Source organism: Cervus canadensis, chromosome 2 (assembly GCF_019320065.1).
Source record: "Cervus canadensis isolate Bull #8, Minnesota chromosome 2, ASM1932006v1, whole genome shotgun sequence".
In the NCBI taxonomy this organism is placed as follows: Eukaryota; Metazoa; Chordata; class Mammalia; order Artiodactyla; family Cervidae; genus Cervus; species Cervus canadensis.
Window position 1 is genome coordinate 40,935,915 of NC_057387.1, and position 6,000 is coordinate 40,941,914.

A 6,000-nucleotide genomic window follows, 5' to 3' on the forward strand; every position below is an offset into this window, starting at 1 on the left:
CAAAAATATTTTAAGAAAACTAAACAAGCAACTTCCTGGAACCCACAAGCCCTCTCTAGTTACTAAAGTTGAAAATTCCGTAGTTACCTTTTGTCTCATTCCAATATGCAAGGCCCTTCACCCTGTTGAGAGACACTTGTCCAGAGAGATGTTATTTTAAAGTCTGAACTTTGCTTCCTCGGCAGTCTTATTCTAGAATCCAGTACAGTCTGTCCAACAGATGTTCCTGGATCTTTAATGTCCAAACAAACATGGGGCTCAGGATCACCTCTCCCATCTCTGGAGAAAGGGTCCAGAGAACCACAGAACCAAAGCAGTCCTACGTCTTTCTTCAACACAGTGTTTTCTCTCCAATGTGTCTGCATTTCAAATCTCTGATTTATGAAAGAGGGAAAACTTTATTTATATTCTAATTGTCTTTAGCATTTTTTTCTTCCTCTTAAACAAACACATGTTTGCTATGACATGAGACAACAGTGGTCACTGGGGCTCAGGAAAGGGTGAGAGCTAGCATGCAGGGGTGAAGTAAGAGGGGGAACACAGCATCTAGGAGGCAACACCTGAGGTTAGTCTGAAACACGAATCTAGAATCCATAAACCTGAGGACTGAGGTTCCCTCAGATTACATAGTCATGATGTCTAGGAACTTCACACAAAGTCTGGTGGTTAACATAGAAGCTACCCAGGTTTTAGGGCACTTCCTTTTCATACTCTTTCTCTCCCAGGACCTGACTGGTAGCCTGGTCTCCAGATCTTCATGGCCCTGCAATCTTGGCCTGCTTTCTCGGGACTACCAGACCTCTCTCTCCTCTTTTCCTTCCGATGACTGTTCTACATCATCTTTCCTCATGTTTCTATCTCATGCCTAGGGGTTTGGGTTGTTCCTGCTTCACTTAATTGTTCGATCCTATCTGCAGCCACATAAAAGTCACCCTACATCTTCGTACTTTCAGGGTTCTGTAGGCATATTTGAATTTCAAACAAATATGTGAGTTTATAAACACAGTATTGTACACACTGGTTCCTAGTCTGTGGGAAATACATCCATAATATCAATTGTGTTTTTAGGGACATTGGTCATATTGCTATAGATCACCTCTAAATTTATCCCTGGCAGGTTTTTAGGGATCAGAAATTCTCCTATGAGAAAGTCCAAAATAGAAAGATGGTCCTAGCTTGGTACATTCATAGAGGTAAACCACGTTTATCAAGGCCAGATCATGACACTTCCATTTTATTGTTGAATGAGTTTATAATTGCACAGTGTGAGCCATTGATTAAAAAAGAGTGTAAGTTAATTGAAGGCTAATAAATCCATAACAGGATATTAAAAAGAGTCTCAGAAGCAAAAAAAGAGAGAGAGAAAGGGAGACTCAGAAGCATCTAGAAAGGTGAAATAAGAAAGTTCAATGGCTAAGGGCAATTTCTGTGAATTCACATGAACTATCCCTCAATGCTACTAGAAAAGTAGCATCCTCTTTGTACTGGAGGCACAAACCCAAACTTTGGAGGATGGGTGATGGGAGGAAAAGATGGCTATAACAAGAGTTTCCTGGAGTGTGGTTGATATTCAGAAAAGACAGGAGCTCTTGGGAATGTCCTTGGCTAGAGTTATCTCACCATTCTGCCCCACTCCTGGGGAAATTTGTACTGGGTTTAAAAAGAGGGGATTAGGACACAGGCCAGCTTCAAAGGAGCCCAACAGCATTGTAATACCGGCAGGGGAGGGAGTCTCTCCAGATTAGAGAAACGTCATTAGTCACTAGGGTGAGGTGCATTAATTGTGGTGGCTATGGGTGGCAGCCAGGTCAGCCTCCTGGGCACAAGTACTAGCCACCTCAATCACTTGAGATTATGAGGAAAGAGGAGCTAGTGTCAGCTGAATTCATCACTTCTACAAATACTCTATCTTCCTTCAGAAAGCATCTTCTAATCATACTTTCTCCAGGTGTCCAAAGTCTCCATCTGCAATGAGATTTTGAAAAGCATACTCAAATCCCATGTGTTTTGGTTTCCAAGAAAGTTCCAGAGCTAGTTAACCTCTAGACAATGCAACCAATAAAGAATCCACCTGCAATGTGGAAGACTTGGGTTCGATCCCTAGGTTGGGAAGCTCTCCTGGAGGAGGGCCTAGCCACCCACCCCAGTATTCTTGCCTGGAGAATCCCATGGAGAGAGGAGCTTGGCGGGCTACACAGCCCGTGGGATTGCAAAGAGTCGGACACAACTGAGCGACTGAGCACAGCACAGCAGAGCAAACTGTGTTCACCTCCAAGTCATCTGATCTTGTCCTCTGCCAGCGCGCAATTCAAAATGTTTTAATCAATGCACTTTATTTTTTAGAGAAGTTTCAGGTTTGCATAAAAATTGATCAAAAGGTACACTGAGTTCTCATATGGCCTCTCTGCCTGCACACATACGCACACACACACAGACACACACACAAACACATACACACGCACAGTTTCCCCTATTATTACTCTCTTATATAGCTCTGGTAAATTTGTTACAATTGATGAACCAATATTATTAACTATAGTCCAGAGTTTATGTCAAAGTTTGTTTTGAGATTGTACATTTCAATGGATTTTGACAAACATATCGTGACTTGTACCTACAATTACAATATCTTACAGAATAATTTAACTTTCTTAAAAATGCCCTGCACTCTACCTGATCATTCTTTTTCTTTTCCTGTGAACCCCTGGCAAACATTGAGCATTTTACTGTGCCCATCATTTTGCCTTTTCCAAAATGTCATGTAGTTGGACTATACCTACTGGGATTGGCTTCTTTCGCTTAGCCATAGGCACTTAAGTTTCCTCCAATCTTTTCGTGGTTTGATAGCTCATTTCTATTTAATGCTGAATAATATTCCATTGTATGGATGTACCACAGTTTATTTATCAACCCCCCTCCCCCTACTAAGGGACATCTTACTTGCTTCCAATTTATGGCAATCACAAAGAAAGCTGCCTAAACATTCACATGCAGGTTTCTGAGGGGAAATAATTTTCCAACTCATTTAGGTAAATACCAAGGAGTATGATTGCTGGATCATATGGTAAGCATTTGTTTAGTATTATGAGAAATCACCAAACTGTCTTCTAAAGTGACTGTGCTATTTTGTATTCACACCAGCGAAGAATCAGTTCCCGTTGCTCTACATCCTTGTCAGCACTTGGTATTGTCAGTGATTGGATTTGGGCCATTTTCATAAGAGTGTAGTCGTAGCTCACTGTTTCAATTTGTAATTTCCTAAAGACATGCTGCTGAATATCTTTTCATGTGTTTGTTTATATCTGTTGTCCAACTTTGTTCTTCTGCTTCAATGTTGTGTTGCCTGTTCCGAGTCTTTAGCATTTTCTTGTAAACTTGACAATTAGTTGTCAGTATTCACAAAACCATGTGCTGGGATTTCAACTGGGATTGCATTGAATCTATAGACCAAGCTGGGAAAAACTGACATCTTGAGTTTTCACATCCATGAGCGTGGACTATCTTTCCATTTACTTAGATCTTTTTAAATTTTTTATCAGAGTTTTGCAATTTTCCTCATATAGATTTTGCATCTATTATGTTACATTTACACCCAAGAATTTCTCTTTTTATTGGTACTCATATAAATGTGTGCATGCGTGCATGCTAAGTCATTTCACTCATATCCGACTCTTTGTGACCCTATAGACTGAAGCCTGCAAGGCTCCTCTGTCCATGGGATTTCCCAACCAAGAATACTGGAGTGGGATGCCATTTCCTCCTCCAGAGGATCTTCCCAACCCAGGGATCAAACCCACATCTCTTATGTCTCCTGCATTGGCAAGTGGGTTCTCTACCACTAGCACCATCTGAGAAGTCCCATATATACACTACCATGTGTAAAATAGGTAGCTGGTGGGAAGCTGCTGAATAGCACAGAGAGTCTCCTCCTCGCACAGAGGATCTGACTAACCTTCTGCATCCTGCAAAGCTGCAAGCTAATGCTTATTTTTATACATCAGTAAAATGCACAAATTTTCTCTTCCTAAAGTGTGAAGATTAATAGAAGTGTGAAGATTAACTTTACTGCTAAGGTTGTATGTAAGATAGGACCTGTGACAAACAACACAGTTGGAAAAAAAAAATGCATGTAATTGTTAAGGAGAGTACAGCTCTGGCACAAAGACAGAAATATAGATCAATGGAACAAAACAGAAAGCCCAGAGATAAATCCACATACCTATGGACACCTTATCTTCGACAAAGGAGGCAAGGATATACAATGGAAAAAAGACAACCTCTTTAACAAGTGGTGCTGGGAAAACTGGTCAACCACTTGTAAAAGAATGAAACTAGAACACTTTCTAACACCCTACACAAAAATAAACTCAAATGGATTAAAGATCTAAATGTAAGACCAGAAACTATAAAACTCCTAGAGGAGAACATAGGCAAAACACTCTCCGACATAAATCACAGCAGGATCCTCTATGACCCACCTCCCAGAATATTGGAAATAAAAGCAAAACTAAATAAATGGGACCTAATGAAACTTAAAAGCTTTTGCACAACAAAGGAAACTGTAAGCAAAGTGAAAAGACAGCCTTCAGAATGGGAGAAAATAATAGCAAACAAAGAAACAGACAAAGGATTAATCTCTAAAATATACAAGCAACTCCTACAGCTCAATTCCAGAAAAATAAATGACCCAATCGAAAAATGGGCCAAAGATCTAAACAGACATGTCTCCAAAGAAGACATACAGATGGCTAACAAACACATGAAAAGATACTCAACATCACTCATTATCAGAGAAATGCAAATCAAAACCACAAGGAAGTACCATTACATGCCAGTCAGAACGGCTGCTATCCAAAAGTCTACAAGCAATAAATGCTGGAGAGGGTGTGGAGAAAAGGGAACCCTCTTACACTGTTGGTGGGAATGCAAACTAGTACAGCCACTATGGAGAACAGTGTGGAGATTCCTTAAAAAACTGGAAATAGAACTGCCATATGACCCAGCAATCCCACTTCTGGGCATACACACTGAGGAAACCAGATCTGAAAGAGACACGTGCACCCCAATGTTCATCGCAGCACTGTTTATAATAGCCAGGACATGGAAGCAACCTAGATGCCCATCAGCAGACGAATGGATAAGGAAGCTGTGGTACATATACACCATGGAATATTACTTGGCCGTTAAAAAGAATTCATTTGAATCAGTTCTAATGAGATGGATGAAACAGTTATACAGAGTGAAGCAAGCCAGAAAGATAAACACCAATACGTATACTAACACATATATATGGAATTTAGAAACATGGTAACGATAACCCTATATGCAAGACAGAAAAAGAGACACAGATGTATAGAACAGACTTTTGGACTTTGTGGGAGAAGGCGAGGGTGGGATGATCTGAGAGAACAGCATCGAAACATGTATATTATCAAGTGTGAAACAGATCGCCAGTCCAGGTTGGATGCATGAGACAAGTGCTCAGGGCTGGTGCACTGGGATGACCCAGAGGGATGGGATGGGGAGGGAGGTGGGAGGGGGATTCAGGGTGGGGAACACATGTAAATCCATGGCTGATTCATGTCAATGTATGGCAAAAACCACTTCAATATTGTAAAGTAATTAGCCTCCAACTAATAAAAATAAATGAAAAAAAAAAAAAGGAGAGTACAGCTACCCTTGAAGTCAGAAAAAAGAAAGTCAACTGGGTTTCTTCCTCAAGGGGACAGGTCTAAAGAGTCCCACTAATATCTCAAATTATCTACTTCCAAATTCCAAAACAAAAGACACAAGGAAATTACAGGCTGTCACTTTTATTTACAACTTCCCACCAACCAGAGCCTGTACTTAAACTGCTACATCTGAAATTAATCTGTGTGGGAAGCTTTCAGAGGGATAGCCGGCCAACTGGCATTACTGCCAGGTCAGCTGATGCTACAGACTGGTATGTGATCCTGGTCGAGTAACCCCTAGCATGTACCTGAAGGAGTTATTGTGCAG